The sequence below is a fragment of the Mus pahari genome, chromosome 2 (genome assembly GCF_900095145.1).
Source record: "Mus pahari chromosome 2, PAHARI_EIJ_v1.1, whole genome shotgun sequence".
NCBI classification, from domain to species: Eukaryota; Metazoa; Chordata; class Mammalia; order Rodentia; family Muridae; genus Mus; species Mus pahari.
Genome location: NC_034591.1, coordinates 63,058,635 through 63,071,938, shown reverse-complemented (window position 1 = coordinate 63,071,938; position 13,304 = coordinate 63,058,635). Strand labels below are relative to the sequence as shown.

Sequence of the window (13,304 nt, the reverse complement as noted above, 5' to 3'; positions counted from 1 at the left end):
GGAGAGGAGAGGAGAGGAGAGGAGAGGAGAGGAGAGGAGAGGAGAGACTAATGCTGGATTGGGAAAAGCCTCTCATCCAGGCTGCATATAAAGCTGTACATATCATCCAACCATCACTATCTGAGAAATATTATGGCTTCAGATTCATAATAAGACCTGTGGAATACCTAAGCCCTCTCTGGCCTCTGGTACCTTCACCTTCAGGTGTTGTCCCCTCTCTCATGCTTCCTGTGTCATCATTTTCCTTTCCTCTACACTCCCCTACTTCCTTCTTTAGTGTCCCTGTATTCTCTCTCCCTACTTTGAGAGTATTACAGGAAACATTATGTGGATATGCCAAGAAGATGAATTTGATTTCATTAGTGAGTCAAAGTAAAAGAATAATGAAAAATGAGGCTTTTAAGCAAGAAATGAGGAGGTAGGAACTGATGGGACACATTGAAATCCAGACCTTGAGATGTACAATTGGTTGAACTCTTTTAAATAAACCAATACCACAATGAAAAAAATATTTGACGAATATTTTTCTAGGAAATATGAAGAGTGGCCTATGCCCAAACTTAAATTACAGAAATATGTTCCAGTCTCCTATGAATGAGTGGATTATATGAAAATATCTGAGATGAAGAGACATCTGGCCTTGACCAACTGGATCTATGTGCAGTATATTGACCAGCATGAGGCTGTACTTCACCAAATAAGAACCAATGAAGCATAATTATTACAATACTCTTAAGAAATAAACAAATAATGGCAACTGAACTTTAAAATTGTTCTGTTCTTATATCTTAAGTGAACAGCCCATAATTCATGTACATATGTGTATCAGTAAGTGAACTCAGGTATGTATGTATATGTGTATGTGTGTAGGTATAGGTATAAGTATATATAAATAGAGAGTTGATGGAAGGATGGAAATAATGTAAACAAAATCATCATATATGAAGAATAAATGTGTGTGTGTGTGTTTGTGTTGTGTGTGTGTGTGCATCTGTGTGTTGTGATAATGAGGAAGATGTCATGAGTTTATGTGGTTGTGGGAGGGGATGAAGGAAGAGTAGGAGGAAGGAGTAGAAATAATGTAAATAATGTAATCATATCTAAGGTATGATTGTGAGTATGTGTGTCTGTGTTGTGATAGTGAAAAATAAGAAGTCACAAATGTGAAGGGTTGTAAGAGAATACAGGAAGAGTTGGAAGGAATAGAAGGAGGGCTAAAAATGTTTTTAAAAAAGTAATCATGTATATAATCCTCAAAAATTAAAAAAAATTACTGTTACTGAAATTAGGTTAATTTACAATAACTTCTCCATGTGTACCTGGGACATATAGGAACCAAAATATAAGGTCAGAGTACTGCAAAATCATCATGAGTATAATATTCCTACTGAGTGTACTGTATGATCTTGAAATGATTTATTCCTTACTAATTACCAAGCCCTGGAACATTATGGAAAAGTTAAATGGGTAACCCACAAGCCAGCACAGGTAGCCTCGATTTTCAGTTCTTCTCAAAAATAAAAAAAAAAAAAATCAAATTACCAAAGTGAAATGAAAATTTAGACCTTTAAGACAGATCTACATACATATAAAACTTACAAACTACAAGTGAATTATTTCGAGTATTCTATTTCTAGATTTTTATACTTACTCCTTAACTTTGCTCTTTTCCCTTATAATTGAGCACACAATTAGCTGAGTACTCAACTGAAGCAAAAATTCACCACTTTTAACATGGCCAATTATTTCAATCTTTACCTTCATTTTTGAAGTTTATGAAACCTACGCTTATTATTTTTTTACTTATCATTCTATTTTTTCCCTAAATGAATAAGGGCAAGTATAATAAAATCTTCAAATGACAGAGTGGGAAATTGGAAACACTGACAAAACAGAGCTGCTGGCTGTCAGGCAGAACCAGCATAGCTTAAAATTCTTGTTTTTTAGATAATACAGGAATCTTAAATTTGGAGTTCTGCTTGAAGAGGTCTCAGTATATCAGTGCTTGGTATTGTAAAGTAATGCAATAGCTTGTGAAAAATCAATCTGTAAAGTCCAAGGTTCAGCTATAGTTCTTAAAACCACCCATACACTGCAGCCTAAGACTGCATGAAAAAGGAGGTTATGTACATTTATATATCATTCATAATATAAACAGGGAATCTCCTTTGAAATGGTAACTGCACCATTTTGGAGAGCCTGTCATGGTTCCAAGTAATTATTAGATTTGTGTAATAATGTCAAAATGCAAACATCCAAGGTTTCAATAAAAATGTCTCAAATATATATCTTAGCTCTTTTTTTGTTTTCTATAACAAAGTATTCTATTCTTCTAAATGATAAATCTTAAACCAAGATTGTTTTAAGGTTTGTTTAATATATAAACAAATCCACAAATAAATACACCTGAGGTTCAGGCTTCCTTGTAAAGGGCTCTCTGTATTACATAAATACATAGACAAGAATCTGAAAGTAAAAATGAAAATAACTACATTCAAATGCCATCTCGGCAATACATTAGTTATTCAACCCTAAAGTAATGAGCAAAGTTTGCTTTACGTTTGTGCATCTTTGGATGTGGATAATAGGTATGTCAAATGTGTCAAGTGAGAATTAATGAAATTATATGTGTAAAAGCAACTAAGATAGTACCTTGTACCAGGTCTTCATTAATTATTTCACTTTTTAACTAATGAGAATTAAATATTCATTAAATACAGTACTTGTTTATCTCAAGTTTCATATTCTAGATTCGGTGATATAATCAAACTGTAATCCAAAATTATTAAATGCCAATTTTAGAAATAAAGTAAGCTTGAATGCTGTGATGTCCAAATGAATTAGATGAAATTTTGTGCCACCTCATTGCATTTTATCAAGAAAATTAATCAACCCCTCTTTCTAGTGTGTCCTCTTGGCATATACTACCCATCAATTTGTTAAAATATACCTATCTCAGTTATAAGTTGATCTTATAACTGATGGCTTTAGAGTGTCTTGATCATGTATGATCCCTGTCCCCTCTCTAGCTTTCTTTAGGCTACATTACTACAACTTCTACCAACATCATGTTTATTTGTTTTTAATGGATGACTTAGGGATGTGCTCATGGCCATGGGCTGGACAGAGAACTAATTCAAACTAAGATGAATCTGTTAGGGCAAATCTAAATTCACAGCTTTCATTTGGAATGCCGGCTCTCCCCTTTCTACTATAGGCTATGGTCACATATTTGCCTATGGATTTACAATTCCAAAGCAAACTGGCATCACCAAAACAGATTTCACATCCAGAAATACTAGAACTAAGAACTCCCATCTCATCCCATGAAAATTCATTTTCCTCCAGAGAGAAGTAGCTCTGTGCAAGGCATATGCAAAAAATCTAAATTAAATTTGGGAGACACTCTCAACCTCACACCATTTAATTTAATTTAATTTTTGAATTCATAGGAATTTGTGTTTTGGGCTTTGCATTGATGTTGGGTAAATAATATATCACTAAACTATTCTCTGAACCCTCTAGACATTAATAATACCAACGTTGACTAAATAATACCAAAATTGACTAAAGTGCCTGTAGCTTCCTACTAAAAAAGCAAGAATTTAACTCTGTCACAGCTATGGTTTACTTCATAGAATAATCATATTACACAGTTTGTATTGCTTGCCTTTGTTAACTAAGCCTCTGCAATTCTGTGAAGAGCTGTGCAAAGAATATAGCTCATTTTCTTAGTTTGGGTTTCTATTGCTATGACAAAATACCATAACCAAAGAGCAAGTTTGGGAGAAAATAGTTTATGAGGCTTACACTTCCATGTCACTGAAAGAAGTCAAGGGCAAGAACCTGGAGGCAAGAGTTGACTCAGGCTCCATGGAGGAGTGCTGCTTATTGCCCTGCTCCCCATTGCTTACTGGACCTGCATTCCTATAGATGCATTCCAATAGAACCCAGCACCAGCAGCCCAGAAATGGCCCCACCCATGATGGGCTTGGCCCTCCCCATCAATCACTGATTAAGATAATGCCCTACAGGCTTGCACACAGCCAGATCTTATGGAGGCATTTCCTTATCTGAGGCTCCCTCATGTCTAATGACTAGAGTTTATGTAAAGTTGACACAAAAGTAGCCAATTCACTCTATAATCCTAAAAGAACATGGTAGGGATTTTAAAACAATGGACATAATTTCACAGAGAAGATAAGCCAAGAAACTTGTCTCTATAACTCCTTCAATGGGTATTTCTAAGAAGGATAAAAGTATCCACACTTTGGTCTTCCTTCTTGAATTTCATGTGTTTTGCAAATTTTATCTTGAGTATTCTGAGCTTCTGGGTTAATATCCACTTATCATTGAGTACATATCATGTCCATTCTTCTGTGATTGGGTTGATGATATCCTTAGGATGATATCCTTCAGATCCATCCATTTGTCTAAGAATTTCATGAATTCACTGTTTCTTTTTCTTTTTTCAATTTTTATTAGGTATTTACTTCATTTACATTTCAAATGCTATACCCTATACCGTCCCCCCCCACTGTTCCCCTAACCACGCACTCCCCCTTCTTGGCCCTGGTGTTCCCCTGTACTGGAGCATATAAAGTTTGCAAGAACAAGGGGCCTCTCTTCCCAATGATGGCTAACTAGACCATCTTCTGCTATGTATGGAGCTAGAGACAGGACCTCTGGGGGTGCTGGTTAGTTCATATAGTTGTTCCACCTATAGGGTTGCAGACCCCTTTAGCTCCTTGGGTACTTTCTCTAGCTCCTCTATTGGGGGACTGTGAACATCCACTTCTGTGTTTGCCAGACACTGGCATAGCCTCATAAGAGACAACTATGTCAGGGTCCTTTCAGCAAAATCTTGCTGGCATATGCAATAGTGTCTGGGTTTGGTGGCCTATTATGGGAGGGATCCCTGGGAGGGGCAGTTTTTGGATGGTCCATCCTTTTGTCTCAGCTCTAAACTTTGTCTCTGTAACCCCTTCCATGGGAGTTTTGCTCCCAATTCTATGAAGGGGCAAAGTGTCCACATTTTGGGAATTTTTGGAAGCGAAACTAGGAAAGAGGATAACATTTGAAATGTAAATAAAGAAAATATCTAATAAAACAAAAGAAGAAGTTTAAAAAATATATAAACTAAGACATATTTAAGTCCTCTGAAATTTTGTTAGAACTGAATGAATATACAGTAACATACTATACTGCTGATGCTCTTACCATATTCTGATTGAGTAACCAGATCTAAAGTTATTAACTTACTTTTTCAGCCTTTTAATTGCTTTAGGACTTTTACTTCATGGTGTAGTAAAAGCCCAGAGTACCATCAGAAAATGTGCAATAGTGTCTGAGAACTCAAGATCAAACAGTACTCCCAGAAAATACTCAAGAAAGTAGCTCGAGGGCAGAGAAAAACTAGTAAGTGGAATTTCCCTGGGAATTTGGGTAGTCTTGCCTACACGATCAGAGAAGCATGCCTGAAAACACCCCTTTCTTGTAGTTGTTATCTTCTAAGTCTCCTTACACAGATAAGATCCTTACCTCATTAATCAGATAAACTCTTTCTATCAGTTACAGGCCTGCTTATCTTTCTTCCTATTCTGCTTTTTAATTCTTTTTGTCTTTATTTTGCTTTAAATAAAAATCTTGTTCGGTAACTGATTATTATGAGAATCAAATGCTTTAATAACTAATTTCTAAAAGTCTGAAAAGTGTTTTTAAAAACATTAGATCTATAAAACACTATTCTTTCTCTTGCAAAGAAAAATCACCTGGTTGGTTGTACAATTTGTGTGTGTGTGTGTGTGTGTGTGTGTGTGTGTGCACGCACGCACATGCACGTACAGACACATATGCATGTTATGTGTGGTAGATGCTTATGTATGTGTGAGCATGCACATGCATACTTGTATGAGTTTGTTTTCACATGTATGTGTGTATGTATGTATGTATGTATGTATAAATGCATAAATGTATGTTTGGATAGTTATGTGTTAAAAGTAAGAGATTAACTGAGGAATACAGAGAATTATGGAAGAAAGGGTCACCTTAAAATAACTGCACATGAGCAGCAAAAAGAGAATGATTAATTGGAAGGAACCACACATCAGAAAAATATTAGTATTTTAGTCATGAAGTTGGGGTAGCCCAACTCTGCCTAAAAGGGCAGGCTTCCTCCTGACTGCCATCCTGCGGGGCAGGTCGTGTTCTTGTTTTTCTGTTCTCAGTACCATTGGAACTGACCCACTTCCCCTGGCTATTCCAGAGGCATTCTTATTGGTGTCCTATTGCTTTCGAACTGAAGACCTTTCTCACCTCAGAATGACCTCTGTCCCTCCAGCTTGCATTTGTGGGCTTATCTTGGATAACTAGAATGCTCCATCCAGAGTTGCTTGATTTCCCCTGAGGAAAACAGAAGCTCCTGCTTACAGACTGCAGTTGATTCAGTAGTACATTCTCAAAGGTCTCAGCGGCCTTCTATAAAGGAGGCTGTCCACTGACGCCATTAGGATCAGACTCCCCATATAACTGCAAGCGCATGCATGTTGTGCAATGCATTGCACAAATTACAAGGTGCCTAGAATGAGTTGGAATCAGCTATCATATGTCTCAAAATATTTGCCAGATTAAAGCCAGAGGAAAAATTAATAATCTGCTTATGAATGATTTTGTGTCAGAAGCCATGTCTTCAGTAGGATGATGTCTCTTGGCAGAAGGTATTTAACCATTTTTCATGAGCTCATCCTACAGTGAGCACTCAGAGAGACTTTGTGTGGTTAGCCCCACCCACTCTCCTGCCCCCCACCCCCTGCCAAGAAGCAAGATGACAAAATGAGCACGTTAGTGTGCAGATTCAAAATGTAAATTTGTAAGCTTGAGATATGAGTATTGATAAAATCCTAAGAGTCAGATGATTACCACAAATGTAAAAGCGCTCAGCTAGGCTCTTATATGGAATTACTAGACCCTGACCAAAGAAGATGAAATTGTGCAGTCTGTATAAACACAAACAGGCAGAAATCTCTAATATCGTATAACAAGAACCAAATTTAAAAATGAAAAGTCAATTTAGTATCAAGTACTTAAGACATCTCATTTCTACTACTCTTTTTAATAACTCAGAATGCAGTAGAGGTCTGGGAAAGTTTCTTTAAACATAGATAACTTAGTAGTATAAGTTTGTTTTGTAAAAGAAATAACTGCTCAAAGCCCAATGTTTACTCTGTGTTGAACATAGCAACACAGGTTTCTCCACTTAAAAAACCTAGGATTTCAAAAAGTTACTCCTCTAGATTGTGGGGTGGTGGACTGTGCACAGACAGCCTGGTCCCCAATCGAGCAAAGAAGGTCTGGAAGCCCCAGCGGGCAATGATTTCCACCTGCATGAGACCACAGGAGTTGAGAAGCGACTTCCACTCTCTGCCCTCATTCACATCCCTTCTCCAGAACCTTTGCACCAGGCCTGGCCAGAGGTTTCCATGGAAAGCCTCTGATACTCAGGCCCACAGTAGATGAGGCCTAGAAATTTTAATTATTCTTTTCTGATGCTTGGGTATGATTTCAACAACTGTCACGAGGCATTGGTGACCAAAAGAAGGCTGGGTGAGTCAGATCAAGAGAAAGGTCATTCACCGGCAGAAAACCAGTATCCCAATTACAATACAGGACCCAAACCTTACATACTTGTTGCTCCAAAAGGACCTTTAAAAAATTCGCCACAAATTTGCTGTTCACTACATTTCCACGAGATAACTTTAAAGATTATGAAATAAAATAGTAGACACCTGCTTTTTTCTCTCTCAGATTCTGCTAAATTCAATTGTTACCTTCATATGAAGTCACATTTCCTTTCTTCCCCTGTTATTATAAAGATTAATACTTGCTTCGTTACACTTACACTTTGAGCATCAAACTCTGTTTTCACCCTTTAGCTGAACTAAGAGCCAGTTTGTATTTAATATTCTAATATTATCTTTTACATCTCCAAACCAAAATCCCCAGTGTGTTTTGTGGTTTCCTTCTTTTCTATTTTACATGGAAAATGGTAAAATACAATTTCTACACATATTTCATGGAACTATACCAACTCTTGTTTCATTTAATGTTATAAGCATAACATATTGTACTGTTTCATAAAATTTTATTAAATTTGATTTTATTATTTTATTACTTATTCCTTTTATATCCTACTCACAGCCCCCTTCCTGGTCACCCACTCCCAAAATCCTTCCTTCTTCCCTTCTCCTCTTGGCAAGTGGGGTCCCCTGGTTATCTCCCCCGTCCTAGTCTCTGTGAGGCTAGAAGCTTCCTCTCTCACTGAGTGAAGTCAGAAAAAAAACAGTTCAGCTAGTAGAACATACCCCACATAGAGGCAACACCTTTTTGGATAGCCCCTGTTCCAGTTGTTCAAGATCAACATAAGTCTGTTACACATGGGTGAAGAGGCCTCGGTCCAGTCTGTGTAAGTTCTTTGGGTGATTCAGGCTCTGAGAGCCTCAAGGGTCCAGGTTAGTTGACTCTTTTGGTCTTCCTGTGGCATTCCTATCCCCTTTGAGATTACACAATCTTTCTTCCTATTCTTCCATAAAAGTCCCGAAGCTCCTTTCACTGTTTGGCTGTGGGTGTCTGCTTCTATTGAGTCAGCTGCTGGGTGGAGCCTGTGAGAGGGCAACATGATCCTTTCAGCTTACACAACAGAGTATCATTACTACTGTTAGAGATTGGTGCTTGCTCCTGGGTATTATTATCTTAATTTCTAACTGGTTTATTTCAACCCTGATTTTGATTATTTCTTGCCTTCTACTCCTCTTTGTTGTGCTTGCTTTTTTTTTTCTAGAACATTCAGGTGTACTTTTAAGTTGCTGCTATGAGAACTTTCTAATTTTTTAACAGAGGTACTTAGTGCTACAAACTTTCCTCTTAGCGCTGCTTTCATTGTGTCTCATGAATTTGGATATGTTGTGCCTTCATTTTCATTGAATTCTAGAAAGTCTATGTTTCTAAATAATTTCTTTCATTATTTCTTCCCTGACCCAGAGATCATTGAGTAGAGAGTTGTTCGATTTCCAAGAGTGTGTAGGATTTCCAGTGTTTCTGTTGTTGAAGTATACCATTAACCAGTGGTGTTTTGATAAAATACAATTCAATTTTCTTGTATCTGTTGTTGCTTGCTTTGTGGCCAACTATATGGTCAATTTTGGAGAAGGTCCATGGGGTGCTGAGAGGAAGGTATATTCCTATTTTGTGTTTGGGTGAAATATTACATAGATGCTTGTTAGGTACATTTGCTGCACGATGTCTATTAATTTCACTGTTTCTTTTTTATTAAATATTTTTTATTTATATTTCAAATATTATCCCCTTTGCTGATTTTTCCTCCAAAAATCCCCTCCCCTATCCCCTCCACCCAACCCCTGCTCACCAACCCACCCACCCAAGATTCCTAACCCTGGCATTGTCCTATACTGGGGCATAGAGTCTTCACAGGACCAAAAGTCTCTCCTCCCATTAATGACACACTAGACCATCCTCTGCTACATATGCATCTGGAGCCCTGAGTCACAACATGTGTACTCTTGGTTGGTGTTTAGTCCCTGTGAGCTCTGGGAATACTGGTTAGTTCATATTGTTGTTCTTCCTATGAGGCTGCAAACACCTTCAATACCTTGGGTTCTTTCTCTAGCTCTATCATTGGGGACCCAGTACTTAGTCCAATGGATGGCTGTGAGCCTCCACGTCTGTATTTGTCAGGCACTGGCAGAGGCTCTCGGGAGACAGCTATATCAGTCTTCTGTCAACAAGCACTTGTTGGTGTCAAAAATAGTGTCTAGGTTTGGTAATTGTATATGGGTTTGATTCCCAAGGTGGGGCAGTCTCTGGATTGTCATTCCTTTAGTCTCTACTCCACACTTTGTCTCTGTAACTCCTTCCATGGGTATTTTGTTCCCCATTCTAAGAAGAATCAAGGAATCCACACTTTGGTCTTCCTTCTTTTTCAGTATCATATGTTTTGTAAATTGTATTTTGGGTATTCCAAGCTTCTGGGTTAATATCTACTTATTAGAGAGTGCATATCATGTATTTTCTTTGTGATTGGGTTACCTCACACAAAATGATATGGATCTATCCACTTGCCTAAGAATTTCATAAATTCATTCTTTTTAATAGCCAAGTAGTACTCCATTGTGTAAATGTACCACATTTTCTGTATCCATTCCTCTGTTGTGGAACATCTGGGTATTTTCTGGTTTCTGGCTATTATAAAAAGGCTGCTATGAACACAGTGGAGCATGTGTCCTTAAAACATGTTGGAAAATCTTCTGGGTATATGCACAGGAATAGTATAGCTGAATCCTCAGTTAGTACTATGTCCAATTTTCTGAGGAACCGCCAGACTGATTTCCAGAGGGGTTGTACCAGCTTGCAATCCCACCAGCAATGGAGGAGTGTTCCTCTTTCTCCACATACTCATCAGCATCTGGAGTCACCTGAGTTTTAATCTTAGCCATTCTGACTGGTATGTGGTGGAATCTCAGGGTTTTATTTGCATTTCCCTGATGACTAAGGATGTTGAACTTCTTTTTAGGTTCTTCTCAGCCATTTGTTATTCCTCAGTTGAGAAATCTTTGTTTAGCTCTGTACCCCATTTTTAATAGGGTTATTAGGTTTCTGGAATCCAATTTCTTCTGTTCTTTATATATATTGGATATTAGTCCCCTGTCAGATTTAGGATTGGTAAAAATACTTTCCTAATCTGTTGGTGTCCTTTTTGTCTTATTGACAGTGTCCTTCAACTTACAGAAGCTTTGTGAGTTTATGAGGTCCCATTAGTCAATTCTTGATTGTATAGCACAAGCTATTGCTATTCTGTTCAGGAATTTTTCTCCTGTGCCCATATTCTTTGAGGCTCTTCCCCACTTTCTGCTCTATCAGTTTCAGTGTCTCTGGTTTTATGTGGAGTACCTTGATCCACTTAGACTTGAGCTTTGTACAAGAAGATAAGAGTGGAAAAATTTGAATTCTTCTACATGATAGCCACCAGTTGAGCAAACACCATTTGTTGAAAATGCTGTCTTTTTTTCCACTAGATGGTTTTAGCTCCTTTGTCAAAGATCAAGTGACCTTAAGTGTCTGAGTTCATTTCTGGGCCTTCAGTTCTATTCCACTGATTTACCTGTCTGTTGCTGTACCAGTATCATGAAGTGTTTATCACAATTGTTTTGTAGAACAGCCTGACGCCAGGTATGGTAATTCTACCAGATGTTCTTTTATTGTTGAGAATAGTTTTTGCTATCCTAGGTTTTAGTTATTCCAGATGAATTTGCAAATTGCCCTTTCAAACTCTGTGAAGAACTGGGTTGGAATTTTGTTGGGGATTGCACTGAATCTTTAGATTGCTTTCAGCAAGATGGCCATTTTTACTATATTAATCCTGCCAATCCATGACAATGGGAGATCTTTCCACCTTCTGAGATCTTCTTCGATTTCTTTCTTCAGAGACTTGAAGTTCTTATCATATAGATTTTTCACTTCCTTAGATAGAGTCACAGCATGGTATTTATATTATTTGTGACTATTGTGAAGGGTATTGTTTCCCTATTTTCTTTCTCATCCTGTTTATCCTTTCTGTAGAGTAAGGCCACTGATTTGTTTGGGTTAATTTTATATCCAGCTTCTGCACTGAAGTTGTTTATCAGGTTTAGGAGTTCTCTGGTGTAATTTTTGGGGTCCCTTAATTATACTATCATATCATCTACAAATAGTGATATTTTGACTTCTTCCTTTCCAATTTCTATCCTCTTAATCTCCTTTTGTTGTCTAATTGCTCTGGCTAGGACTTCAAGTACTATATTGAATAGGTAGGGAGAAAGTGGGCAGTCTCCTTCAAGACCCTGAATTTAGTGGGATTGCTTCAAGTTTCTCTCTATTTAGTTTAATATTGGCTACTGTTTTGCTGTAGATTGCTTTTCTTATGTTTAGGTATGGGCCTTAAGTTCCTGATCTTTTAAGACTTTTATCAAGAATAGGTGTTGGATTTTGTCAAATGCTTTCTCAGCATCAAATGAAACGAGATGATCATGTGGTTTTTGTCTTTGATACCTAAACCACACAAATATACAACAAGGAAAGAGAACTTCAGACCAAATTCCTTTATGAATATCAATGTGAAAATACTTAATAAAATTCTCTCAAACTGAATCCAAGAAAACATCAAAGCGATCATCAATCATGATCAAGTAGGCTTCAGCTCAGGGATCTAGGGATGGTTTAATATACTGAAATCCATCAACATAATCCACTATATAAACAAACTCAGAGTAATTGTAGAATGAATTGGGTAGAGTACCTTCTGTTTCGATTTTGGAAATAGTTTGAGGAGAATTGGAATTAGGTCTTCTTTGAAGGTCTGATAGAACTCTGCACTAATCCCATCTGATCCTGGGCATTTTTTGGACAGGAGACTATTAATGACTATTTATATATCTTTAGGGGATATGGGACTGTTTAGATCATTTATCTGATCCTTATTTAACTTTAGTACCTGGTATGTGTCTAGAAAATTGTCCATTTTATCCAGGTTTTCCACTTGTGTTGAGTATAGGCCTTTGTAGTAGGATTTGATGATGCTTTGGATTTCCTGAGGTTTTGTTGTTATGTCTCGCTTTTCCTTTCTGATTTTGTTAAGTAAGATACTGTCCCTGTGCCCTCAGGTTACTCTGGCTAAGGGTTTATCTATCCTGTTGATTTTCTTAAAGAACCAGCTCATGGTTTGGTTGATTCTTTGTAAAGTTATTTTTCTTTCCACTTGGTTGATTTCAGTTCTGAGTTTGATTATCTCCTGCCATCTACTCCTCTTGGGTGAATTTGCTTCCTTTTGTAATAGAGCTTTTAGGTGTGCTGTCAAGCTGCTAGTGTATGATTTCTCCAGTTTCTTCTTGTAGGCACTCAGGGCTATGAGTTTTCCTCTTAGGACTGCTTTCATTGTGTCCCATAAGTTTGGGTATGTTGTAGCTTCATTTTCATTAAGCTCTAAAAAGCCTTTAATTTCTTTCTTTATTTCGTCCTTGACCAAGTTATAATTGAGTAGAGTGTTGTTCACCTTCCACATGTATGTGGGCTTTTTATTATTTGTTATTGAAGATCAGCCTNAGTCCGTGGTGATCTGATAGGATGCATGAGATAATTTCAATATTTTTGTACATTTTGAGGCCTGTTTTGTGACCGATTATATGGTCAATTTTGGACAAGGTACCATTAGGTGCTTAGAAGAAGGTATATCCTTTTGTTTTAAGGTAAAATGTTCT

The 13,304-nt window shown here is 37.3% G+C and overlaps 1 protein-coding gene across 1 annotated transcript in view; it reads right to left on the bottom strand.

Moving 5' to 3' along the window:
• Window positions 1-13,304, bottom strand: part of LOC110316796 — a 22,923-nt gene that overhangs the window by 1,874 nt on the left and 7,745 nt on the right. The gene's annotated exons all lie outside the window — the stretch shown is intronic.